We start from the raw sequence: 26,386 nt of genomic DNA on the forward strand, positions 1-26,386 counted from the left end.
CTTAACTTGTTACAGCACCAACTCAAAATTTCAAAGTTGGAAATCTCCTCTGTGAGTACGTGAAATCAAAAGAAGTTATCTACATTTCAGATACAACGGTATAACAAGCATAGAGTAAACATTCCTATCCCAAAAGGGAGAAATAGGCAAGAAGTATGGGGTAACAGGCCCCAGGCAAGTCCAAAGCCCAAGAAGGCAGACATTGGGTCTTAAGACTCCAGAATAATCTCCTTTGATTTCATGTCTGGCATCCTCTGCACACTGGTGCAGGAGTTGGGACCCCAAGGTCTCAGGCCACTATGGCTTGAGTGCACCCAGCTCTCTCAGACTGGCATTGCATGCTGGTAGCTCTGCAGTTCAGTGGTCTTGGTGGCAGCCCTCCTTCTATGATTCCATTAGTCATTGAACTAGTGGGGACACTCAGTGGCATCTCCAATCTCACATATCCACTCAGCATTGCTTTAGTAGGGCCTCTCTTCAGTTTCTTCTCCCCAATGACAAGTCTCTGCCTGGATCTCAAGGCTTTTGGTAACATCCTCTGAAATCTGGGTGGAGGCTGCCAAGCTTCTACAGTGTTTTCTTTCTGACAGCCTGAAGAATTAGCACCAGGTAGATGCCACCAAAGTTTATGACTTGTATATTTCAGAGCTCCAGCACAAGCCAAACCTTGGACTGCTTGGGTGACAGCAGAGCACTGTGCCAACATGTGGGTAGTAGAGTTCTGAGGCAGCCCTGGGTAGTAAGCCTTAGCCTGTGCAGAGTACACCAGGGCTGCCCTCTGAAATCATTCTGCTTTCCCAGGCTTACGGAACTGTGATGGGACTGGCAACCTTAAAGATCTCTAAAGAGCCTCCAGGGTCTTTCTTCCATTGTCTTGAAGAATAGCACCTGGCTCCCTTCTATCCATGCTAATCTCTTTAGTAAATGACCTCTGGGTTATACCCTTGATTTCCTCTGCCAAACATGCTTTTTCACTTTTTTACAAGGCCAGGCTGAGAGTTTTCCAAATCTTTCCATTCTGGTTCCCTTTTAGTTACAAATTCTGTTTTTAAATCATTCCTTTGCTCCAGAATCTCAGCAAAATTAGCCAAAATTAGTCATGCAGCTCCTTCTATATTTTGCTTAGAAATTTATTCTGCCACACAGGAGAATCACTTGAACCCAGGAGGCAGAGGTTGCAGTGAGCTGAGATCGTACCACTGCACTCCAGCCTGGGTGACAGTGTGAGACTGTGTCTCAAAAAAAAAAAAAGAAAAAGAAAGAAAGAAATTTATTCTCTCAGATACCCCAGTTCATTACTCTCAAGTTCAGTCTTCCACAAAGGCCTTGGACATGGACACATCTTAGCCCAGTTCTTTCCTAATTTATAACGAAAATGTCCTTTACTTCAGTTTCTAATACTTCTTCCTCAGTTCCATCTGAAACATTGTCAGAATAGCTTTTACTGCCCATATTATTCTTATCACATCCACTTACTCAGTTTCTAAAGAGTTCCGAACTTTCCCTGGTCTTCTTGACTTCTGAGTCCTCACCAGAATCTAGGCTTTTTCTAGCCTGCTCCTCTTAATTCTTTCAGTCTCTGCCCATTACCCAATTTTAAAGCTGCTTCTCCATATTCAAGTATTCATTATTAGCAACATCGCCACTCTTGGTATCAACTTTCTGTCTTAATCTGTTCTGTGTTGCTTATGACAGAATACTTGAAACTAGGTAATTTAAAAAGAAATTGAATTTATTTCTTAGAGTTATGGAGGCTTGCTTGTAAGGACTCTGTGTGGTGTCCTGAGGCAATGCAGGGTGTCACATTGTGAGGCAGCTGACTGTGCTAATGTGCTAGCTCAGGTTTCTCTTCACTGTCTTGAAAAGCCACCGGTTCTTATTCCATGATAATCCATGACTATTACTCATGAATTAACATATTAATTCATGAGTGGACTAATTCATTCGCAAGGACAGAACCTTCATGATCTAATTACCCCTTAAAGATCCCACCTCTCAGTATTGTCACATTGAGGATTAAGTTTCATTGTGAATTTCTTTTTTTAGGGTGAGGACATTCAAGCCACAGCCAAGGCTTTCCCAGACAAACAAAAGTTGAGGAAGTTTATCACCAACAGGCTTATCTTACAAGAAACGCTAAAAGAGGTTCATCAAGCTGAAAGGAAAGGACGTTAATTAATAACATAAAAACATGTCAAAATATAAAACTCATTGGTAAAAGTATGTTTTTAGTACAAAAGTTAAAAAACAAAACAATTAAAAATAATTATAACTATAATTTGTTAAAGATATATAAAAAGATACTAATTATAATGTCAACATAAAATGTAGGGGAAAAGTAGAATAAAAATGAAAAATGTTGAGTTTTTTCATGTGATCAAAGTTAAGTTGCTATCAACTTATGATGGGTTGTTATAACTATGAGTTGTTTTATGTAAGCCCTCATGGTAACTGCAATGTGCAAACCTGTTGGTAAATAATAAAAGATAAAACAATAAAGAATCAAGGCATACTACTAAAGAAAATCATCTAATCATGAAGGTAGCAAAAGAGGAAAAAAGGATTTACAAAACAATTAACAAAATGGTAATAGTACTTATCAATGAGTATCTTAAATGTAAATGGATTAAATTGTCAAAACTAAAGACATAGAATGGCTGCATGGATAAAAGAAACAGGACACTGCTATATATCGTCTACAAGAGATTCTCATTACAGTTAAGGAAATACATAAACTAAACATGAAAAAAAAATTACACAAATAAAAATCAAAAGGGACTGGAGGTAGCTATACTTACATCAAATGAAATTAAAAACCTAACATTACACCTCAAGAACCTAGAACAAAAAACAAACTAAGCCCAAGGACAGAAAGAAAAACTGAACACCATATCAGAAATAAATGGTACAGAGACTAGAAAAACAATACAAAAGGTCAGCAAAACTTTGAGTTAGCTTTTTGTAAAAACAAATAAAATCAACAAACCTTTAACTAGACTTAAAAAAAAGGGGAATAGTGAATAAAACTGCAAATAAAGAAGAGACATTACAGTTGATACCAACGAAATACAAAACTCATAAGAGGTTACTAGGAACAATTATATAGTAACAAAATGGATAACCCAGAAGAAATGGATGAATTCCTAGAGGCATACAACCTACCATAACTGAATCATGAAGAAACAGAAAATATGAACAGACTAATGAGTACGGAGATTGAATCAGTAGTAAAAAGGTTCCTATCAACAAAAAGCCCAATACCTATTGACCTCACTGATGAATTCTATCAAACATTTAAATGACCAATGTCAATCTTTCTCAAATCCATCCAAAAAATTAAGAAGAAGGAATATGTCCACTCATTTTACCAAGCCAGCATTAGCCTGATAGACAAGTCAGATAAAGATACCACAAGAAAAGGAAATGGCCATACATGATGGCTCACATCTATAATCCCAACACTTTGGGAGGCCAAGATTGGAGGATCATTTGAGGCCAGGAGTTCAAGACCAGCCTGGGCAGCATAACAAGACCCCATCTCTACAGAAAATCTTAAAAATTAGCCAGACGTAGTGGCATACACATGTGGAACCAGCTACTCAAAAGGCTGAGGCAGAAGGATCACTTGAGCCTGAGAGATTGAAGCTATAGTGAGCCATGTTCATGCTACTGCACTCCATCCTGGGTGACAGAGTGAGACATTGTCTCAAAAATAAATAAATAAGTAAAGTAAAAGGAAAAGAAAATTATAGGCCAATATCCCTGATGAAAATAATCTTGAACAAAACACAAGCAAACAAAATTTAACAGCATATTAAAAAAAGTCTTTCACCATGTTCATATTAAATTTATCCCAGGGATGCAAGGATGGTTTAACAAATGCAAATCAATAAATGTGATATACTACATTAACAGAATAAAGAACTGTGATTTTATGAAGTTTATATATTGGCTCTCATTCTTAATTCCTCCTGTAATCCCTGTTGTTTCTTAAGTTACTAAAACAATAAGCATATCTTTCATAAAAGTATTTGGCCTTTTGTCCTTGTTTTTGAAGCAGCTATAGAACAGCTTCAGAGCAATAAAAGTGAAAGATAGTCTTTAGTTACAATTTTGGGGCATGTAGGCCTCAGAAGCATGCCTCAAAAAACAAAATCTTTCTTTGACCTTCTCCTGTCCTCCTTTTTCTTGCTTCTTTTTTTCCCCAGGACAGGGCATAGGAACTAAAAGCATGCTCTAATCTTCCCTTGCCTTTCTGTCTTGGAGCTGGCATAAAGAAATTCTTTTTCTTGCTTCTTTTTCTCCCCCAGGACAGGGCATAGAAACTAAAAATACGCTCTAATCTTCTCTTGCCTTTCTGTCTTGGAGCTAGCCATAAAGAAATTCTCTGACCTTCCTTGTCTAACTGTAGGTCATAAGACTCCCATTCCAGAAGGCGTCCTGCTCCACACCCTAGAGGAAGGAATGATGCACAGAAAGGCCAAGAAGAATCCAGACAGGTCTTGCTGTGTTTTCCCACTTGGTCTATTAGTAGTAGATCATACCCTGTTTGGCCAATCACATCTCTACACAGTTGTCTATCTTCAGTCATGCCTGCCCCATGAAGTCTCCATTAACAGCCAAGACGACAGGGTACGAAATGCTTCCGCGCAACTGAGCTTTTGGAGACTTGCTGAAAGGTAAACAAGAACTCATCCACAGGGCAGGAGTGTGGCGCACCCCAGTTCCTTGGAAACAGAAGCTCCTGTGCTCCAATGTCCTTCCAGACATTGCCCTATGTTTTTCTTCATCTGGTTGTTTACTTTTATCTTTTAAAATATCCTTTACAATAAGCCAGTAAATTAAGTAAGTGTTTCACCAAGGTTAGTGAGTCACTTTAGCAAATTGTGTCTAAAGAGGGTTCATGGGAACCCCTACTTGAAGCATTTGACAGAATTCAATATCCATTTATGATTTAAACACTCTCAACAACTTAGTGATAGAAGGAATGTACTTCAAAACAATAAAGGAAATGTGACAAACTCAACCAACAACATCGTACTCAGTGGGAAAAAGTTAAAAGATTCCTCTAATACCGGGAACACGACAAGGATGCCCACTCTTGCCACTCTTATTCAACACATTTCTGGAAGACTTAGCCAGTGAGATTCAGCAGGAGAAAGAAATAAAAGGCATACACATTGAAAATAAACAAGTCAAATTTTTGTTTGAAAACAAACAAGTCTATTTATAGATGACATGATCAAATACATAGAAAAACCTAAAGATTTCACCAAGAACTGTTAGAACTGATAAATTAGTAAATTAGCAGGATTTAAAATCAGCGTACAAAAATGAGTACCTTTTCTACACACTAACAAATAACTATCTGACAAAAAAATCAAACATTCCTATTTACAATATTACCAAAAAAAAAAAAAATACTTAGGAATAAATTTAACCAAGGAGGTGGAAAACTTGTATGCCAAAAACTATAAACCATTGATAACATAAATTGTAGAAGACACAAATAAATGGAAAAATATCCCATGATCATGTATTGGAAAATTAATATGTTAAAATATTCATACTACCCAAAGCAATCTACAGATTCAATGTGATCTCTATCAAAATCCCGATAATATTTTTGTATTAATAGGAAGAGAATCCTAAAATTTATATGGAACCACAAAATACCCCAGATAGCCAAAAACATCTTGAACAAAAAGGAATGAAGCTGGAGACAATATACTACCTAACTTCAAAATATACTACAAAGCTATAGTAATCAAACAGCATGGTACTGGCATAAAAACAGACAGATAGACCAATTGACAGACTGAAGAATCCATAAATAAATCCATACATTTAAGGTCAATTGATATTTGACAAAGGTACCAAGAACACACAATGGGTAAAGGACAGTCTCTTCAATAAATGATGTTGCAAAAACTGGATATCCACAGGCAGAAGAAGGAATTTGGACATCATGTTCAAAAATCAACTCAAAATGGACTGTAGACTTAAACATAAGATGTGCAACTGTAAAATTACTAGGAAAAATCATAGGAGAAAAGCTCTGTGACACTGGTCTAAGCAATGAATTTTTAAATAGGACTCTAAAGGAACCAGTAGCAAAAGCAAAAATTAACAAATGAACTTATAACAAATTGAAAAGCCTCTGCACAGCAGTCAACAATCAATGGAGTGAAGACAACCTACAAAATGGGAGAAAATATCTACAAACCGTATATCTGAAAAGCGATTAATATCCAAAATATATAAGAAACTCAATAGCTAGTAAACAATCTATTTAAAAATGGGCAAAGGTCCTGAATAGACATTTATCAAAAGAAAACATACAAATGGCCAACAGATGTTTGAAAAAATGCTCAACATTACTAATCATCAGGGAAATGCAAATTAAAACCACAATGAGCTATCACCTCACACCTGTTAGGATGGATATTGTCAAAAAGACAAAAGATAAGCGTTGATAAGGATGTTGAGAAAAAGGAACCCTTGCACACTATTTGTGGGAATGTAAGTTAGTTCACCCATATTGAAAACAGTATGGAGGCTCCTCAAAAAATTAAAATTAGAACTCCCAAATGATACAACAATTCCACTGCTGCTATACATCTAAAGGAAATGAAATCAGCATGTTGAAGAGATATTTGCACTCCCATATTCACTGCAGCATTATTCGCAATAGCTAAGACGTGAAATCAACCGGAGTATCCACCAAAGGATGAATGGATAAGAAAATATAGCATACATATGCAAGGAAATGCCATTCAGACTTTACAAAGAAGGAAATCCTGTCCTCTCTGACAACATGGATGAACTTGGAGGACACTATGTTAGATGAAATAAGCCAGAAACAAAAAGTCAAATACATGTTGTCACTTACCTGTGCATCCAAAAAACATTGAACTTGTAGAAGCAAAGAGTACAATGGTGTTTGCTAGGAGCTGGGGTGGGAAGCATGGGATGGGGGAGATGTTGGTTGAAGGACACAAAATTTCAGTTAGATAAGAGGAATAAGTTCAAGAAATCTAGTCTATAACATAAAGAATAAAGTTAATAACAATGTGTTCTTGAAAATCACTGAGAGAATTAAGTACTCTCACCACAAAAAAATGGTGTGTGAGGTAATGCAAATGTTAATTAGGCCAATTTTGTCACTCCACAATGTAGACATATTTCAAAACAAATCCTTCTTTCTCACATCCCTCACATCCAGTTCCTCAGCCAATCCTTTCTGTATGACACCAAAATAGACCCAGAATGTGATCATTTCTTATGACATCCACCACAGGTCCATGATCTAAGCACTGCTGTGTTGAGCATAGCATCAAATAGCAGTAGCTTCCTGACAGCTCTACTGCTCTGACTGGCCTTGCACAGACCCCCTGCCACCTATTATCCACAGAATGGAGGGGCCCCTTTAAGATCTAAGTCAGGTCCTGTCCCTCCTCTATCAGCTCCCATCACTCAGAGTAAAACCAGATCCTCCACACCCCAACCCACCCCTCTGCCAGCTGACCTGGCCTATCTGCCTTGGCCCATATCTTCTTCATGCTCTCTATCCTTTCCCTCTGTCCTAGGGAGGGCACTGGTTTCAGTTCTAGAACCCACAAGGCAGTTTCTATTCTTAGCTCTAATGATGAGCTCAATTGTGTATGCCCCAAAATTCATATGTTGAAATCCTCACTATCTCAGAATATGACCGTATTTGAAGACTTGACCTCTAAAGAGGTAGAGTTAAAATAAAGTCTCCATTCAATATGACTGGTGTCCTTATTAGAAGAGTGAATTTGGACACAGACATGCATAGAGGGAAGACTCTAGGAAGACAAAGGGAGAAGACACAGGGAGAAGAAGGCATCTACAGGCCAAGGAGAAAGGCCTCAGAGCAGACGCCCTGCTAACACCCCTATCTTGAACTTCCAGCCTCCAGAATTATGAGAAAACAAACTTCTATTATTTAAGCACCCACTCTCTGATTTGCTGGGACAGCATGAGCAGGTGTATACAGGGCCTTAATCCCCCTATGTCCTTCAGGTCTTTGTTCAAAAATCACCTTCTCACCCTGGCCATTCCTGAACATACTTTCCACCCCTCTACCTCTGAATGTTCATGCCTGCTTGCCTCATTTGTGTTTACTTCAAACTTGTGCATTGACCCAGACTCTCCGTGGGGCCAGCTGCAGATGTGATGGGAGTCTCTCAACATTTAGAACAACTTCAATGATATCTATGACTCATCTGGAACGTGCTGGGAGCCAACTTTTGTCCGCATGATTCACATAAATTACAACCCTTAACATCCTTATAAGGTGAGAACCCTGTTTGCTCTTGATTTACCAATGAAGAGAATGAGGATCATGGAGGTTAAATAGCTTGCCGAGGTTGTACAGTTAGTAAGAGGTAGAGTTTTTCCCTTATCCACTTTTCCCAGACTCCTGTTCTCTGGCTCTAACCATGTAACAGCAACAGCACACTACCCTGTACCTCAGGGACATGGCAGGTGTTGCTGCATAGGTCCAACAAATCCACCGCACCCGCTCAGGGCATTCCCTGTCACTGTGAGAGTCAACGGTGTGCCAATTCACCAAAATGTTCACCACAAATCAGAAACAGAATTATTTAGAGCAATTTAGCCATTTTTGAGATGGTAGAAATAACCTAATTGCTACATGTTTGTCATTAATTAATAAAATAGTTAAAATAAGGTGCCCCATATTGAACCAAATGATGCTGTTTGTGTTTACTAATTTACCCAGTATCTCAAGTCAACAGGACCTGCAAATACAGGACTAAATTAGCCTAGAAACATAATTGCGTCTGACCCTGAAATGACCTTTGCAAAAATTATAACTGAGGAAATTGTGAAAGTGAAAGACTCCATCTTGCTTCTAACCTTTAAGCTGTCTTTGTTCATTCTTGGGCATCAGCCAAACTTATCTTGGGAAGGAATTTAGTTTATAGTTTGACTCTGAAAGAAAACTGATAATAATCCTTTCCCAAAAAGACTCCTTTCTTGCCTGGGGACCAGTCTGCTTTTGTAGGGCTAACAAATTAGCTACAAGATTAGAAATTAAGGTTTAGGGGTCATGCAGCCTCTGGCTCTAAGAGTCTGAACCTCCCCAGATTGCTCCTGGGGATAACATCACTATTATAAAACCTAATATCAGTGCTTGAGATATTTTGCAGACCCTGCACTTGATGGATCAGTTGACACCACCCAGACCTGTAATTTGGCTCAATATTTTCTGCAATCCCACCCAGGAACAGAAGACACCAAGGAAACCTAAATTCAACCACCTATGATTCCATCCCCAACCCAACCAATCAGCACCCATTGGACCATTACAACCCTCTATATGTTTTTACTATGTATATGAAAAAAATATCGAGTACTTACTAAAAATTGCAGTCCAAGGCACGTGGTTTTGTTGGCGTGTAGGACTGCTCCACACAATGACTCAGAGCCCAGGATCGTTTCAACTCACAGCACACCCATCCCCAGGGCTTCATCTTCATCTGCATCCAGCCACTGTAGGGAAAAGAGTGAAGAGGAAGGTCACACATAATGCTCAGAAGCCTTGGTGTCACTTCTCATGTCCCATGGCTGTGACTCCCTCACCAGGCAGCACACGTCCAACAGCAAAGGAGGCTGGAAAATGCAGCTCAGCCCAGCACCAGGACACTGTGCCATTTCTATGCAAGGTGACAAGGAATTTCAATGACTGCCTGGAAGGTTCTAACACAGAATAAGGTAGAAAACTGATTACAGGTCAACTGGGACTGCCAACTAATTTCAGAGTTTCACAGACCTATCCACCCAGTCATGGGTCATGACCAACTGGGGCAGGCCTCTGGACTAGAGCCACCTGCCCAGGTAAGACAAAGCCTAAACCAGCAGAGCAGAACTGCCTCCCTGCAGGCAAGCTCACACCCCAGAGAAAAAAAGGGAGGTGCACAGTCAACAGTGACATTCTTCATTAACCATCAATGCGGTAATTTCATAAATCCTAGTGCGGAGAGAGGAAAGGGGGACAGACATCAGCATGTTACAATAATTAGGCTCTTTCCACACAGAAGGAAACATCCGAGCAGGAAAGAACAGTTCCGCTCTAATATCATCTTTCAAGGACAAACCCATTTTCTCCTATTTCCAAGGTAACTGACTCTCCAGGCAGAAGCAGTCACTCATTCCTCTGTCTTCCTTAAAGTCGTGGACTCTCCAGTGGAACTCGCCCTGCTTCCGTTTTGTCATACACATCTGTTTATATATTCAGTATCCCTAAATAGACTGTGCCCTTATGAAAAAAGGCTCTTCATCTCTCAGCATTTTGCATTATTTTCAGTAGCTAACACTTTGTCCTTATATACACTAAAATCTTAATGATGAACAAATACATGATTCAAAGGTGTAAAATAAGCAAAAAGTAATTGATTTGTATTTATGACAAAAGCGTGGGTTTCTTTTTCCTTGTGGCACCATGAATTGCATACTCCATACATTGATTGCTACTAGAGAGAAAGTCCAGGTTAAAATTCTTCTCATGTATCAAAACCTGAAAGATATGGAACCAGTTTGGAATCTAACAAGGCAGGTCGATTACAAAGATGGAACACAAAGCCTGAGCATTCCAGTTTCGCTTTTGGATTTTTTAAATGATAAACCAATTACTCAACAGTTAGATTAGTAAACCGCATAACATAAATTGTTCACAAGTTTTTTTAAAGTAAATTTGAATATTTTCTGTTCTTGAATAACTCATTTTATTCAATGTTTAAAACAATGAATTATTAATGTGACTGAAATTATTTTCATTAAAAGGCAAAGCTTCCAAACACTTTTTAATCCCAGAAGAAGTAAATTATAGATCTGGCATTTGTAAATTCTAACTTTAAAAATGTATATATTCATTTTGTAGAGCTCAGAACATTTTGAGTTAAAGCATTATAAGTAATATTCTCTCTTCCAATTAGGAAAAGTCAGTTGTTGGAATAATAAATTACCACATATCATTTCAGAACAAAATAAGAATGTAAACTCATGACTTTGTTATTCCCCTTTGTAACATAATTTTGAAAAGGAAATATGTCCACTACTAATAATGGTAAAATTACTTTGTTTTTGCAACTATCCTTAATTATCCACTCTGTTTACCAGGAAAGAATCTACTGGTCTGACCTTGGAAAGGCCCCTCTTGGCTCCCTCAACAGCTTATGCACGTCTCTGGAATTGCATCCACCACTTCATTGACTCTATTAGTCCATCAAGTCCATCTCCCACATCAGGCAGAAGCCCCTCAAGGGTGGGGGCCATCTCATCCAACCAGCATGTTTCCTTGGGGATGACGGATAGTTCACAACTGATATTCCTCAAACTAAGTAATGGTTCCTTGTGGCCTGCACGCCCCTCAGCCCAACAGCCCAAGCCCTTCACAATCTCCTCACTAGTTTCTCTTAGAGTACAATATGGGCATCCTAAGACCACAGAAAATCCTCCTACCTGGGCATTCCCATGTCTCAGCTCATGTCCTCCCACTTTCCAGCTCCCTCCATTCGAAGTGGAGCAGCCATATTACTCCATCATGAAGCCTCGTTCACAGACAGAGGTAGCATTCCCATCTGCTAATCTGTGATTGCCTTCTGTGCTTCTTTTTATTATGATATTCTCCATTAGAATGGGCTTCGTGTTTACATATGGCCATGCTTTTTTCTTTAGACTTAACGAGAGGTTACTTACGGACAATACCTCTGGCAGTACCAGGACATCACTCGACACACTAGCCCATATGCTACAACTATTTCTTGAATTGAGACAATTTCCTCAGTAAACTGATAATGTAGAAACAAGAATGATCTTCCTAGCATTAAAGTCCTCCGTACTTAGAAGCACCATGCCAGAAGTGATTTAGGTATCACCACAAGTTATGTACCTTTGTAAATTACCATGGGGGAACTCATTTGCGTAATCATCCCACTCTTAGAGTGCAAGTTCAAAGATGCCACAGGTCATCGATAATATTTCAACTTAGTTTGAAATATTAAATTACTATTAAAAAGATAATAGCCAATATTTCAAGAATCTAAACTTCATAGATTCAAATAAATTTCAAATAAACTTCAAATAAATTTCAAATATATGTAATTTTAAGTAGTAGTTACTATAGTTGAAGCTAGAAATACTTTCTTGAAAAATCCCATAGTGTATCCAAAATGAAATCAACTTGAAGATGCCATTTTATCAAATTCACAAATTAAAACATGATGAAACAAATATCAAATAGTCCCAATGCTGACTAAAACACAATACCAACCTCTCCCCAAGAATATTGCATAGAAAGAATTTTCAGGGTTTAAAAATGAGTGAAATAAGCATGATCTACTTTAAACCCTCCAAAGTTCAGTTACACCTAAGTAAACTTTTAGAAAGCACCCTTTTAACCTCTGTTATCTTAGAAATGGCTGAGCCCTGCTAATGTAGGCAGTCCTTCAGAGGACAGTTGTTGCAGCCATAGAAACAAGACAACTACAAGCAAAGGGAAGGGGCTGGATTAGGGACTGAACTGCGTCCACCCAAAGCCATAGGCTGAAGCGCTAACCCCTAATGTGACTGTATTTGGAGAAAGAGTCTTTAAGGAGGTAGTTAAGGTTAAATGAGATCCTATAGGTGGGACCCTAATCCCATAGGACTGATGTCCTTATAAGAGGAGAAAGAAATATCAAAAAATCTATGGGCCTGTGTGTGTGTGTGTGTGTGTGTGTGTGTGTGTCTGCCTCACTCTCTCTCTTTCTCCCCTCCTCCTCCTTTTTTTTTTTTTTTTTTTTTTTGAGACAGGGTCTTGCTCTGTTACCCAGACTGGAGTGCAGTGACACCATCACAGCTCACTGCAGCCTCAACCTCCCGGCATCAAGCGGTCTTTCCACCTCATCCTCCCTAGTAGCTGGGACTACAGGCATGCACCACCATACCCAACCAATTTTTGCATTTCTTGTTGAGATGGGGTTTCACCATGTTGCCCAGGCTAGCCTCCAATTCCTGAACTCAAGCAATTCACCTGCCTTGGCCTCCCAAAGTGCTGGATTTATAGACATGAGCCACTACATCTGTCTTTCTCTCCTCTTTCTTTCCTCCCTCCCTTTCTCCTTTTCCTTTATGTGCTTCCTTCCTCTCTCTCTCCCCCTCCCCCTCTCCACTCTCACAAAAGGCCATGTGAGGACACAGAGAGAAACCACCAACTGCAAGCCAAGGAAAGAAGCCTTATCAGAAACCAATCCTGCCTACACCTTGATCTTGAACTTTCAGCCTCCAGAGCTGTAAGAAAACAAATTCCTGCTGTTTAAACCACCCAGTCTGTGGTATGTTATGGTAGTCCAAACAGAATAATACAGGCTGTTTGATTACCTCAATTCAAGCTTGTTTCACATCTCATCAAAACTGATGATTGTCATTCAGAAAAAGAAATGAATTAATACAGAAAAATAATTGTAAATTAATTGCAAAATAGTAAGTATTGCTAAGGAATGCTTACCAGGGTCATTGTAAACATAGAAATTTGTGTGATGTGAAGACTCTTTGTTAGGATGTCAGTGTCTTTATTGGAGAAATTAATTTGGAGGCACAAAGGGTTACTCTCTGAGGTCTAATATTCAGTGGATCAGTGGATCAAGTGTTGCTTTGGAGTAGATCATAGATACCCGACTTCAAATCTAATCTTTATATTTATCTGTTGTGTGACCAAAAGACAATTTCCATAATTTCTTGAGCCTCGGTTTTTCTCATTTCTACAAGAAGGAGATAATTCTACCTCTCTCCACTGCTGGAAAGACTATATTGTATAGGAAGAATCTAGCAAAAGGAATCATTACTATTTTTCAGTATTTTTTTTTTTAGCATTTTGCAGGCTTCCAGCATGCCAGAATTTGTAAAAGCTCTTCTGGAAATAGATATTGCTGTGGGGATTCTCACTTCTCTATTTATTAAGGTAATCAGAATATTGTTTTGATAGTAGGATCAAAAGATGAATTAAACTCAGGGCAGTACTTACTCAATGACAGGTTATCACTATTGATATAAAGAATATGACTACACATGAACACTGGTCTTGAGACCAGAGTCTGCCACTTTTCATGTAACTTAGGACAAGTGATTTTATTTCTGGCTTCAAGTTCCTCCCATATAAAATGGGGACAACTATCCCTTCAACTTCACAGCTGTTTGTGGGATTCAAAGGCAATAAATAAAAGCGTTCTAAAGTTTTTCTAAAAAGAAATTAGAGCCTAACACAAAAGAATCATCAGGTTTTCATGGAATCTCATTCTATAGTGACTGAGGACACTGCCCCATGTTCCAAGCAGCCAATATTTAAAGGAACAACACTAGGCCACGTGCTAGGCACAAAGTCCATGTCTGGTAACCAAAAGGAATTTGGTTCCTGCCGTGAAGGAGATTTCTATCAAGCAGGGCAGACAGATAATAAACACACAAGAAAACTAATATATTCATTACTCCAAGATATGAAAGGTCCTATTAGTGAAGAGATTGGACAGCCATAAAAAGAATACCTGGGGCAGGAGGACTGATTTAGACCAGGAGTCCAGGACACCTGGCAGGGTGAGGTTTATGCTGAGATGGGCAGGAAAGATGGAAGTGAGACAGGGAGAGTGGAAGAGACAGCCCAGGCACAGGGAGGAGCTAATGCCACTGTCCTCAGATAAGAAGTCATCAGGGCTACACCTCAGAGAGCAAAGGGGCAGCGACATTAGGAGACACAGGAAGAGGGCTGGATGAGGGAGAGGTAGCACCAGGAAGAGCACGTAAGAGGTTCTTTATTTGAACCCACATGCATGGGCAAATCTTATTAGAAATGTTTTGATAATTCTTCCTTTCTCTCAGAAAGAGTAATGTAATCCACCAATTTCACAAAAAGAAATGAAGGCAAGGCCTTGGTTGGTGCTAAGAGAGAAATCTGATTCGGGTTTTACTCAATATTAGTTATTTCATTGTCCTATCGAATTTCTCTAATATTAATTGCATCTGATAAGATTGTGTGATTATACTTCAGCCTCAAAATCATAAGTTGTTTTTTGCTTCTGGTATTTTTCTGAAGTTTCCCTACATGGGCCACTCCTAAAACAATTTATATTTTATTCCTTCAATTTAAGTTACAATAATTATTTTAATTATACCCTACTTTTATTTTGTAGCCAGTATTTTGGTTTCTTTTTCTTTTGTTTGCCTTTACGGGAAGTACACTATTAGTTTACCAGAAAATGGCAGGTTTCTATAACCACAACACAATAAAAATGCCATTTTAGCCTTTTTTTTCCAAGGACGGCAATTATAAAAGGCAACTTTACACTATAGTTATACCAATAAAACCATACAGGGCTTCTCAATAAAATGCATCACAATTTGGAGCTACAAAGCTTTTAGGTTTTGATCATCACCACATTTCAACTTGTCATCTCCTCTTCATTATTAATAATACCCCCTAAATTCCTTTCCTTCAGCCTTATCTGCTTTCATAATTCTCTATTCTCAGGACTGGCAGGGAGGAAGGATGGCTGCTCTCACTGGGAGTACACAAGCCATCTGTAATCACTTATCCTGTAGGGGAATTTCGCTCAGCAATTGGTTCTATAAATCCCTTTCTTTACAAGATGTGAAGTGATGGATTCATTTTGTCATGCATCTTTCATTCACTCATGTATACATAAAAAGAAATTTGTAGTTTACACCATTACATCAATATAGTAGTGCCATTTTTGAATGCTGTTAAGAGTATTAGAGATGCTATTTCCACCAAATCTGTATGAAAAAATACTGAGGCCAGGCACAGTGGCTCATGCTTTTAAGCCCAGTACTTTGGGAGACCAAGTTGGGTGTATCACTTGAGGTCAGGAGTTTGAGACCAGCCTGAACAACATGGCAAAACCCTGCCTCTACTAAACATACAAAAATTAGCTGGGCCTGGTGGTGTCCACCTGTAGTCCTAGCTACTCAGGAGGCTGAGGCAGGAGAATCACTTGAACCTGAGAGGAGGAGGTTGCAGTGAGCCAAGAGTGCACCACCGCATGCCAGCCTGGGCAACAGGGCAAGACTCCATCAGAAAGAAAAGAAAAGAAAAGAAGAAGAAAGGAGAGAGAGAAAGAGAGAGAGAGAAAAGAAAGAAAAAGGAAGGAAGGAAGGAAGGAAGGAAGGAAGGAAGGAAGGAAGGAAGGAAGGAAGGAAGGAAGGAAGGAAGGAAGGAAGGAAGGAAGGAAGGAAGGAAAAAAATACTGATAACAACAACACTAGTAAGATTATATATATGCATTAGTTCCCTTCTCTAGAACTCGAGGTGTGACTAGAGCAGTAAGTAATTAAGAATCAACTTGTTTCAGGGAGATGAGCTATGTTCACCTCTCTAGTACTCGAATGAATCTTCCTAAGGTTGAAAGAGATGCTTCCAACTTCCAAAAAGCTCTGGCAGTGACCTTGCTGGGACACCAAGTCTCCCGTAGGTGCTCTCTCCTGGAAAACAGATAATTTGACCTTGTGTCTCATGTTTCCAGGCTGTTCAGAACCAACTGTACCTTGAGCTACCTGCATATAGTCAATGGTGTCAAAATAGTTTACCTTCTCTATGAGCCCCTAAAGTTCATGAAACTTTAAGGACTGAAAACACATGGGCATTTTAAGTAGTGCCGGTTCTATAGATAATACAAAATTATCCAGAGAATACATTTGGTTTTGTTTTCTCATATATAAATCTCTGTCCTCTATACAGAATAACACAATTATGAGGAGGAAAAAAAAACATTGTTTTAAATCCCCTTTCTATAATACTGCTGCGAAGTTTACGTAAGACATCTACACCACGGGGAAGGAAGAGTTGTTAGTAGACCTATTCCACAGATGAGGAAAATAAGGAGAAAAAATGGTAATTCCTCCAGGGTTCCAGAGCTCACACTTAGCAGAGTCAGATTCCAGCCACCCCACGGACTCCCAGTCCTGGTCTCTTTAACATGAACGTCCTGACCACTCCATACTGGCTATGGGCCCATTGGCCACTGTCCTTCCATGCCAGGAGCTATTGCACATTCTGTGGACTAAGGGATAATGGATGCATGAAAATCATGCATGTATTACATGATATTCCTGTTGGCATTTTTTCCTGTTATTTGACTTCATATTGAACTGGCTGCATTTAAAAATAAATACATAAATAATAAAAATTTAAAAACTATCATCAGTGTATTTTCTTATTTTGGGTCATTGTGGATTAGCTTGCTGCAGACCAACTCTTCCACCAAGAACAATTAGAAAGGCCTCGAAAAATAAAAATAAATAACTTGTTTATGTACGCCTTCAAAAAATGGCCACTTTTGTGATTTTCTTTCTGTATGTAGTTTCATCAGTTTTATTACACTGACTTTGGTGTGTTTTTCTTTATACATAGTTGATTTAGGATTTATTGAGTTTTAATCTGTGGTTTGATATCTCTCAATTGGTTAAAGTTTTAGGCCTTAATTCTTCAAATATTGATTCCCCCCTCCTTTTTTTCTCCTCCCCTATTATACAGTGCCAGTTCCACATGTACCTTTTCACCATGTCCCATATCTCTCTTAGGCTCCTATCTGTATTTTCAAGGAAAAGACTTCTCAACAGAAAAAAAGAGAGGTCAGAAAACCTGAAAATGCAATATTCAGAGGGTCGAAAGAAAATAAATGTCACTTTAGATTTCTATACACATGAAAAGCATCATTTATAAACAAAGACAAAATAAAGACATTTTCTAACAAGTAAAACCTAGTAGAATTTGTAACCAAAGGACACTTCCTAGAAAAAAACAATATTATCCCAGAAGGAAGGATAAAGACAATGGGAATAATAAAAAGCAAGAAGAATGATAAATATGTAGGTAAACCTAAAGCATATGGACTTTATAAAATAATAATTCATTTGCTTTGAAATATCTAGAGAATGAAATACAGGGCAACAAAGGTACAAGATATGAGAGGGAAGTAAGTAAATGGAGTTAAAAGGTCTGAAGATCATTGAAAGTAAATAGGAATTCACACCAGACTTCATAAATAATGGATTCATGTTGTAAATTCTGGGTAACTACTCAAAATAGAAACTGTATACATTAAAATTATTTTATTAAAAAAAGCAATGAAAATATTTAACAAAAAATAGTCATTAAAGAAAAGGAGAAATATAGAACTGATGTTAAAAATAAAAAAAAACTAATCAGAAAATGATACATTTTTAAGCACAAGTATATGTTATTACATTAAGTATAAACCAATTACATACTCCAAATAAAAAAGTTTGGCAGACTGGATTTACAAAAATAAAAACAAAAATGTAAAATATCTTGCAACCTTTTTCTGAATCTGAGAAATATTCAGAAAAAATCGTTTGAAAACTTTCTACCAATATTTTGACAAAACCCTTTGAAAATAGAAATACAATGAAATTTTATGTGTTAAAGATTTACTTCAAATAACTTAAAAAGGAAAACATACATAACAAGAAACTGTTGAAACTTTGCCCTTAGATCAGGGATGATGTATGAAACAAACTTTTCTTCAGTGTTGTATTAGAGGTCCTAGCCGAGGCAATAATACAAGAAATTTAAATAAAACAGGCTTAAAGATTGGAAAGGAAGAAATAAATCTGTCACTATTTGCAGAGATCACATTATATACTTCTGCATATATTTATAGACATTATGTATATATTATACATATGCATTTATATATTATGCATATATTAGCAAAGTTTATGGATACACGGTTCTATTAGTCGGCTAGGGCTGCCATAACAAAATATCACAGACTGGGAGGCTTAAACTATTGAAATGTGTTGTCTCACAGTTCTGGAGGCAAAAGTCCAAGATGGAGGTGTCAACTGAACTGGTTTCCCTAGAAACGTCTCTCCTTGGCTTGCAGATGGCCATCTGCCTGCTGCTACTTCACATGGCTGTCCCTCCATGAACACTTAATTCCAGTGTCTCTTTTGTGTCCAAATTTCCTCTTCCTCTTCACATTAGTTCTACCAAATTAGAGTCTCACCCATATGACCTCATTTAACCTTACTTACTTCTTTAAAGTCCCTAAATTCACATACAGTTACGTTCTGAAACATTGAGTATCAAGACTCCAATATATGAATTTTAAGAAACACAATTCAGTCCATAATAAAGATCAATATGCAAAAATCTATTATATCTCTGCATACAACAATTAGAAAATAAAATTTTAAAAATATTGCTTATAATAAGACATAAACCCTGAAATTGCAAGGAATAACTGTTACAAGAGTTTTGTAAGGCCTCTGTGTAGAAAATTATTTAACATAATTAAGAGAAATTTAAGAGGACAAATAAATGCATAGATATACCATGTAAATGAGCTGAAATGCTCGATAGTTTAAAGATCTCTATTTTATTCAAATTGATATATGTAATCTCAATTAAAATTCCAGCAGGCCTCTATAGAGATTTAAATTATGAAGCAAAAATCCATTTGGAAATGCAAATAGCCAAGAATAGCCCAGATAAGCTTGAACAAGAATAGCAAAGTTGAAAGAATTTTTAGAAAGATGTCAACTGACAGAGATAAATAGAGCATGGACTGTTATAGGATCTAGAAACAGACCCACACATAAATGGACATGTAATTTATTCAGAAGCTGGTACTGCAGTGTTGTAAAGAACATCATGATTTATTTATGATTTTGAATAAATTATAATGGCTAAAGTGGATATTCACAGTAAAAATAATATGTTGACCCTTCGGAGTGGATTTTATATCTAATTCATAAAAGAACAATAAACCTTCTAAAAGGTAATATACAAGAATATATTTTAAGAACAGGCAAAACTTTCTAAACAGAACACAAAAAATTTAACTGTAAAAGAAGATAGTGATAAATTACATTAAAATTATGAACAATTCAATATCAGAAAGTAGAAGTGCAAACCAGAGTGAAAATGTGTTTTAATATGTATACTCAACAAAAAATGCACATGCAGAATTCTTTGACATCTCACAAATTAATAAGTGAAAGATAGATCAATGGATTAATATGAATTTAAGTTTCCTTGGCACCTGAACCAAATAATCAGAAACCAATCATTGTAACTCTTTCTAGTAAAATAAAAAGTGGAAGATACATGAAAGTTACAATGCAATCAGAACTTCTAAAATGTAAAGTAATAGTTTTATAAAGTCCTTCCGAAATGCAGCTTGTTTTTATTATCTTGCACTGTCTTTTTACTCATTATTTTTACATTAAATTACATGAATCAAAAAAAAAACTTTTCCAGTCATTTTCATTCTAAGGCAAAGTAGGGTTGCTAGACCATAATAGTTTATTCTTTTGTTTAATTTTTGTTCATTATATTGCTATGGTTTGAATATTTGTCTCCTCCAAAACTCCTGCTGAAACTTAATTCCCCATCTGGCAGTATAGAGAGGTGGGGGCTTTAAGTGACCACAGGTCATAAGGGCCCATAAATTAATTAACCCATTGGGTTTTCACGGGAATGGGATTGGGGTCTTTTTAAGAAGAAGAGAGACCGCATGCACCCGTCACCATACAATTGGCCCCTTTTCTTTATAAACTACCCAGGTTCAGGTATTCCATAATAAGCAACAGCAAACAAAGACATATGTATTTCTTTTTGAAACCACTGTTGATGTCAAACTCTACCAGCTGGTCATAGAAATGGCAAATGGGAAAAAAATAAGTAGTAGACAGGCCACCTCATATTCAGAGGGAAGATTTTTTATATTTTCATTCACAATCATTTCTAAAATTCTGTAAATTAAAAAGATGGTGTATTTTTACAATAAATATAGAAATGTTCAGGAGAAAAATATCTCTAGATTAAAACAAAGCACAAAAGAAAGAGACTTCATCCCCTTCCAATCTATTAAAGTCTGCAAGCTATAATGAATTCATTTTCCTATTCTCTGCAATGATTATTTCAAATATTTGCACTTCTAAAAGCTCTCTATTTTTCAACAGCAGCCCCTGTTTCTAACTTCTTTGAGAGATCAGCCATTGATCTAGCTCAGATTTGTATTGCCATTCTACAAACTCGCCTGCATTTCATTCACCATTTTCTCCTTCTCTCCTGTTAACCAGGAGCAGGTGCCTCAGGTTTGTTTCAGCTCAGCTTTTCCCCAGGTACCATGGAACTCATCCATGCCAGCTCTCCATCATGAAGCACTCCGGTCTATAAATTATCTCCTTTCTACTGTATATTCAATCTATCTTCTGTGTATACGCAGCAGCATTAAAAATTGTTTTAAAATCTGTCTGGCCTGGCGCGGTGGCTCTCACGCCTATAATCCCAGCACTTTGGGAGGCCGAGGCGGGCGGATCATCTGAGGTCACGAGATCGAGACCATCCTGGCTAACACAGTGAAACCCCGTCTCTACTAAAAATACAAAAAATTAGCCGGGTGTGGTGGCGGGTGCCTGTAGTCCCAGCTACTCGGGAGGCTGAGGCAGGAGAATGGCGTGAACCCGGGAGGCGGAGCGTGCAGTGAACCAAGATCGCGCCACTGCACTCCAGCCTGGGCGACAGAGCGAGACTCCATCTCAAAAAAAAAAAAAAAAAAATAGCCAGGCATGGTGGTGGGCACCTGTAATCCCAGTTACACTCGGAATGCTGAGAGAGGAGAACCGCTGGAACCCAGGAGGCGGAGTTTACAGTAAGCTGAGATCGCGCCACCGCACTCCAGCCTGGCCGACAGAGCAAGACTCCATCTTTATAAAAATAAAACCAAAAAAAGCCCTCTGTATCCTTCTCATTACTCATGTAACTCTTTCTCCCCACCAGAAACTTCCTTAAAACTGCTACTTTGCTCTCTCCATTTCCTCACCCCCACCTGCAACTCAGTCCTCACCTCACTCAAGTCTCTTCTGCCCCAGCACGAAGTAGCAACCGCTCTCCTTAAGGCACCCAGTGATCCCCTGCGGCTGTATCCAACAGTGTCTCCACATCTTTCCCCGCAAAATGGATTCTGCTCCTTCATCCGCGATGTCAACAAACAAATGGCAACATGTTCTACTCCGTTCGCGTCAGAAGTCAAGCAAGAGACGGCCTGTGGCTGGAGCCCCGTAGAGAGTGTGGGTTCCCCACTCGGTCCTTATGGAATTCTGCTGTTTCCACGGGCGACAGATCGTGTGGCTTCAACGCCAAACAAAAGTTCAAAGCTTTTCCAAGTTGGTCAACTGCCTAAACTTAAATGCGGGAGTTGGTATTTCTGCTGGAAAAGCAACTCTCCACACACCTCGGACAGGACCAGAACCTTCCGGTTCCCTTCTCTCCTCAGAGCCCACGGGAAACGGGGGAGCCTGACCCTACCTGACCCGGATGCAAACGTGGCCAACGACCCCGGGGCCGGTCAGGACTCCTGAGAGTCTGAGGCTCCCACATGGAACGGCATAGGATGTCTCTGCCTGCTTTGCTATTTAGTGGCCAGAGCCCGCCCTGTCCCAGGGTCCCGTGGCCTCACAGCTGACTGGGCTGAGGACTCCCCGTCTCACCCGGAGCTCCCCAGGCCTGGATTCTGCCCTGACCCCAATCAGGGTCCGCGAGGCTCCACCCTCCCGCCTTGGGGGCTCCACCCAGGCTGGGCCCAGCGTAGCGATGCCCGGACCTCCTAGATCCACTCTCTCCAGGTGATGAGCCAAGGCCGACCTCATCTCAGGCTCCCTAGGCAGGTGCCCGGTCCTAGAGAAGGGCTCTCTGCAGGGGCCCCGCCCTCCGGGGTCCTGTCCTGTGCTAGGTGGAAGGCAGCAGCATGGGACGTAGAAATTCCAGAGACTCCAGCTGCTCTGCTGGAAAATGGAATTGAAAACATTTTGCGCGCTCGAGAGAACTATCTGCCCATGAAAGCTTTTTGTAGTGACGCAAATTATCCCCTCCAATTCCGGGTTAGGGGTGTGCAGAAGCAGGGGAGCCACCGTCATATGCTCCAAATTCTCCTAACGATGGAGTGAACATATTAGGGACTTTCTTCAAGTAAGAAGTTCAGGGGCACCGTCCAGGTGCTCAGCGAGCTGAGCTCCTTCTGACTTCTTTCCACTCCTGCAGAGGGATTCCAGCCTCAGGGTCACAGAGGCACAGTCCCTGCTAGAGAAACAGCACCGGGTTTAACTGTAAGGAGGGCCGTCTCCGGGGTCTTCAGCCCCCATTTCACGGATCAATTAATGACACTTATAATGAACATATGGATCGTATACATATTACTATATTAATTATATATTAATCTATTAATTAGGCAAATATATTGATATATTTATAATAATTTTATAATAACAACTGACCCTTATTAATAAATTACAAGTAAGACCATTTGCCTTTTTTTTTTTTTTGAGACAGGGTCTCACCTGGATTGCAGGGGCACCATCACAGCTCACTGCAGCCTAAATCTCCTTGGATCAAATGATCTGTCCACCTCAGCCTCCCAGGTAGCTGGGACTGTAGGCACATACAACCACACCTAGCTCATTTTTATTATTATTATTAGTAGTAGTAGTAGAGAAGAAGTCTTACTATATTGCCCAGGCTGGTCTGAAGTGATCCTACCACCTTGGCCACCCAAAGTGCTGGGATTACAGGACTGAGACACCGCACGGCCCATTTGCTTTTAAATTGTTGGATAATGTAAAGAAAGCATGGAGAACTCCCACTGTTGAAAGTTTTAACATTGCACGTTTCACTTCATTAGACACAAAAATGCACTTCCAGATCCTTCTTCAGGAAGAACTCACTGGTCAGAGGCAGGGAGTGGGGTCAGCAGACACCAGGTCCAGCTCTCAGCCCTTCCAGGGTCAGCCTCAGCTGCAGTGAGCCACCCTGCCCATGGCCACCCCATTTTTTGGGTGCCCATATCCAGAAGCTGAACAGGTGGGAAGCAAAGCCCTGAGCTTGCTGCAGGACGACTCTGCCATCAATTCCCCACCCCGGTTGCCCATCATGCAGGGAGACTTGGTGACATCACACCTGGACCTTACCTCTGTCCAACGCTGCCTCCTCCCTTTTGCTTCACAGGTGGTAGAGCAAATGAACATCTTGCCCCTCAAACGTCATCTCTTGCCCCTCAAACATCATCGCAGGGTCTGCACCCAGGAAAATCAACCTGAGACACAATAGCACTATTATTGTGCATTGTTTTCCTTTTTTATTTTTCAGATAGTTTGGCAAAAGTCTTTTTAAACAATGGAAATAATTTTTAGAAAACTATGATCCATTTTTAGAAACCTTTTACAAGAAACAATTCCAAAGTAATTACTATATTTCTAAAATAATTCTTTCTTCTTTTTTTTTTTTTTTTTTTAGATGGTGTTTCACTCTGTTGTCCAGGCTGGAGTGCAATGGCACGATTTCAGCTCACTGCAACCTCCACCTCCAGGGTTCAAGCGATTCTCCTGCCTCAGCCTCCGGAGTAGCTGGGATTACAGGAGTGAGGAGAGATGGCCTTGGTGGTCCTCCTTAGGCTGGCAACATACAGATGCAATTGTTCACATACCAGCTTCTCATAGCGCTACCAAAAGTCTTCAATGCCTGTGGGTTTGTTTCATATCTTGAACTACTATTTTAAATAACTCTGTTATTCAATGTCAAATCAAAAGCCATTATTTGAATGGCTTTTCATGGGGGGGACTTTTCTGTGTTTTTTTTTTCAAGTTGCCTACTTTCACCCCTTCAGCTTTTAATTTTGCATGTCTTTTTTTTCCCCCATGAATAGTAACTGGGCCTCCCATGCAAAGAAGCAGGGAAAGGCACAAAATTCCTCAGAGATACTGTGTATTCTACCTCCATGACTTCCACACACCATTCTTAGAAATAGGAGGTGAGTGTGAACAAAAGGAAAAGGCAAAATATCACTCACATCTGACCTACATTGTATCCAATAAGAGTAAAATTAGTCTCATCTGATAGTGAAATTATTGTATGATTCTCGAGATTGTAATAGTCTTTATAAATATATCTTGTTGATGATTTAAAATAACTAAATTAAATGTGTATAAAATATTATATTAATACAAACCAACTCCTTTATTTCTCATGAAATCTGATAGCCTAGTTCAGATTGCAGAGTTAGGTTGGCAGTTGGGCAAGTTATTGTCTCCAAGAGTAATTGCACAAATTTATAATTCAGGTAAAATTGGCCTCCATTTCATGCTTCAATTATCAATGTTCACTGATCCTTGCAATTTGCAATAACAGGCAAAATAGAAAGTCGTTTGCTCCAGTCATAGGACAGTAAAGAAAACTCCAAGGATGCTAGTTCTTTCTAATAAGGGCATTTATACAAATTTTCTGGGGAAACTTTAATGCCATCTCTCCTTTTCAATTAAATAAATGAATAAAGGAGAAAAATTTACTAATTTATCCTGACATTTTTCTATGTGCACTCCTAATGTCCAGTGATGGTAGAATATCAGTGGAAAAGAAGAATGTGCGTGTATATATGTGTGTGTTTGCATATACATGTGTATGTGCCTGTGTGTGTGTATGTGTGTGCATATGTGTATATCAGTTACTTTACTGTTATGCCCTTCAAAAGTGCCCATGGCCGAATTTTTGTTGGTGTCTTTTATGATGTTTGCTAAGATTCTTTGCATTTTATTTTCCCTTGCAGTATTTTAGACTTGGTACCCGTTAGGGTTTTCTTAAGCTGCAAGTAACATAAACTTGCAAAAGTGAGTTATCCAAACCCCTTTTCCTTCAGATAAGTGAACACTAGAGGTATACAGCTATGGATAGAAAATGGAATTCCAAACTGTCCCCAGTGAACCCAGCCCCTCTTGCTTTCTTGCTCTATGACCGTCGGGTGTGGCGCCATCCTCATGCTCACAGGATGGCAGTTTTATCTCTAGGCATCACATTTGTATTCCAGACATATGAGAAGGAAAAGGGGCCAAAATAGTGGTTCAGCTCAATCTGTATTTTTTTTCTTATTTCTTTAACTAGGGGAAAGTGTAAATGCAGTTCCCTACTGCCACAATCATGCAGTTGAGTTTATCACATGTGGGAAAATGACAGGGGTCAGTGCATGTGGAGTGCAATAGATAAGCTTTACCCTGGGAAAATCAACTTTGTGATCATGAGGTCTCCCCTGCTAAGTGAATCTGTTTCTTTTGATCTGAAAACAGCAGTTTTCCTAGGAGTCTCACCCAAGAAAATTAAGATTCTTGTTGACCAGAACTATGTCAAAAGGTCACCACTAGATGAAAGGAATCCTACAATATTGAGACTTTTAGTTGGACATGTAGCTAACCAACCAACATAGGAGTGTCCTTAGAAATGAACTAAAAGTAGTGATAAATACTGAATTGACCAATCACAGTGTCTTCCACAGTTTTT

The 26,386-nt window shown here is 39.1% G+C and overlaps 1 protein-coding gene and 1 non-coding gene across 12 annotated transcripts in view; both read right to left on the reverse strand.

Annotated features, from left to right (window-relative positions):
* Positions 1 to 22,333, reverse strand: part of LOC105489480 (uncharacterized) — a 169,868-nt gene extending 147,535 nt beyond the window's left edge. For 5 of the 11 annotated variants that reach the window (XR_011625150.1, XR_011625146.1, XR_011625149.1 and 2 more), the window contains exons 1-2: positions 21,915 to 22,317; positions 9,409 to 9,540 (exon numbers count right to left, since the gene is read on the reverse strand). The gene's annotated coding sequence lies outside the window, so the exon portion shown is untranslated. Of the gene's footprint in view, positions 1 to 9,408; positions 9,541 to 21,914 lie in introns of all 11 variants that reach the window. The other 6 variants (XR_011625144.1, XR_011625142.1, XR_011625143.1 and 3 more) reach the window with 6 other exon arrangements.
* Positions 22,334 to 25,990: 3,657 nt separating this feature from the next.
* Positions 25,991 to 26,153, reverse strand: LOC112427994 (U1 spliceosomal RNA). Its single transcript, XR_003019798.1, has one exon. It is a non-coding gene; the product is annotated as a U1 spliceosomal RNA (small nuclear RNA).
* Between the last annotated feature and the right edge of the window lie 233 nt (positions 26,154 to 26,386).

Source organism: Macaca nemestrina, chromosome 6, assembly GCF_043159975.1.
Source record: "Macaca nemestrina isolate mMacNem1 chromosome 6, mMacNem.hap1, whole genome shotgun sequence".
NCBI lineage: Eukaryota > Metazoa > Chordata > Mammalia > Primates > Cercopithecidae > Macaca > Macaca nemestrina.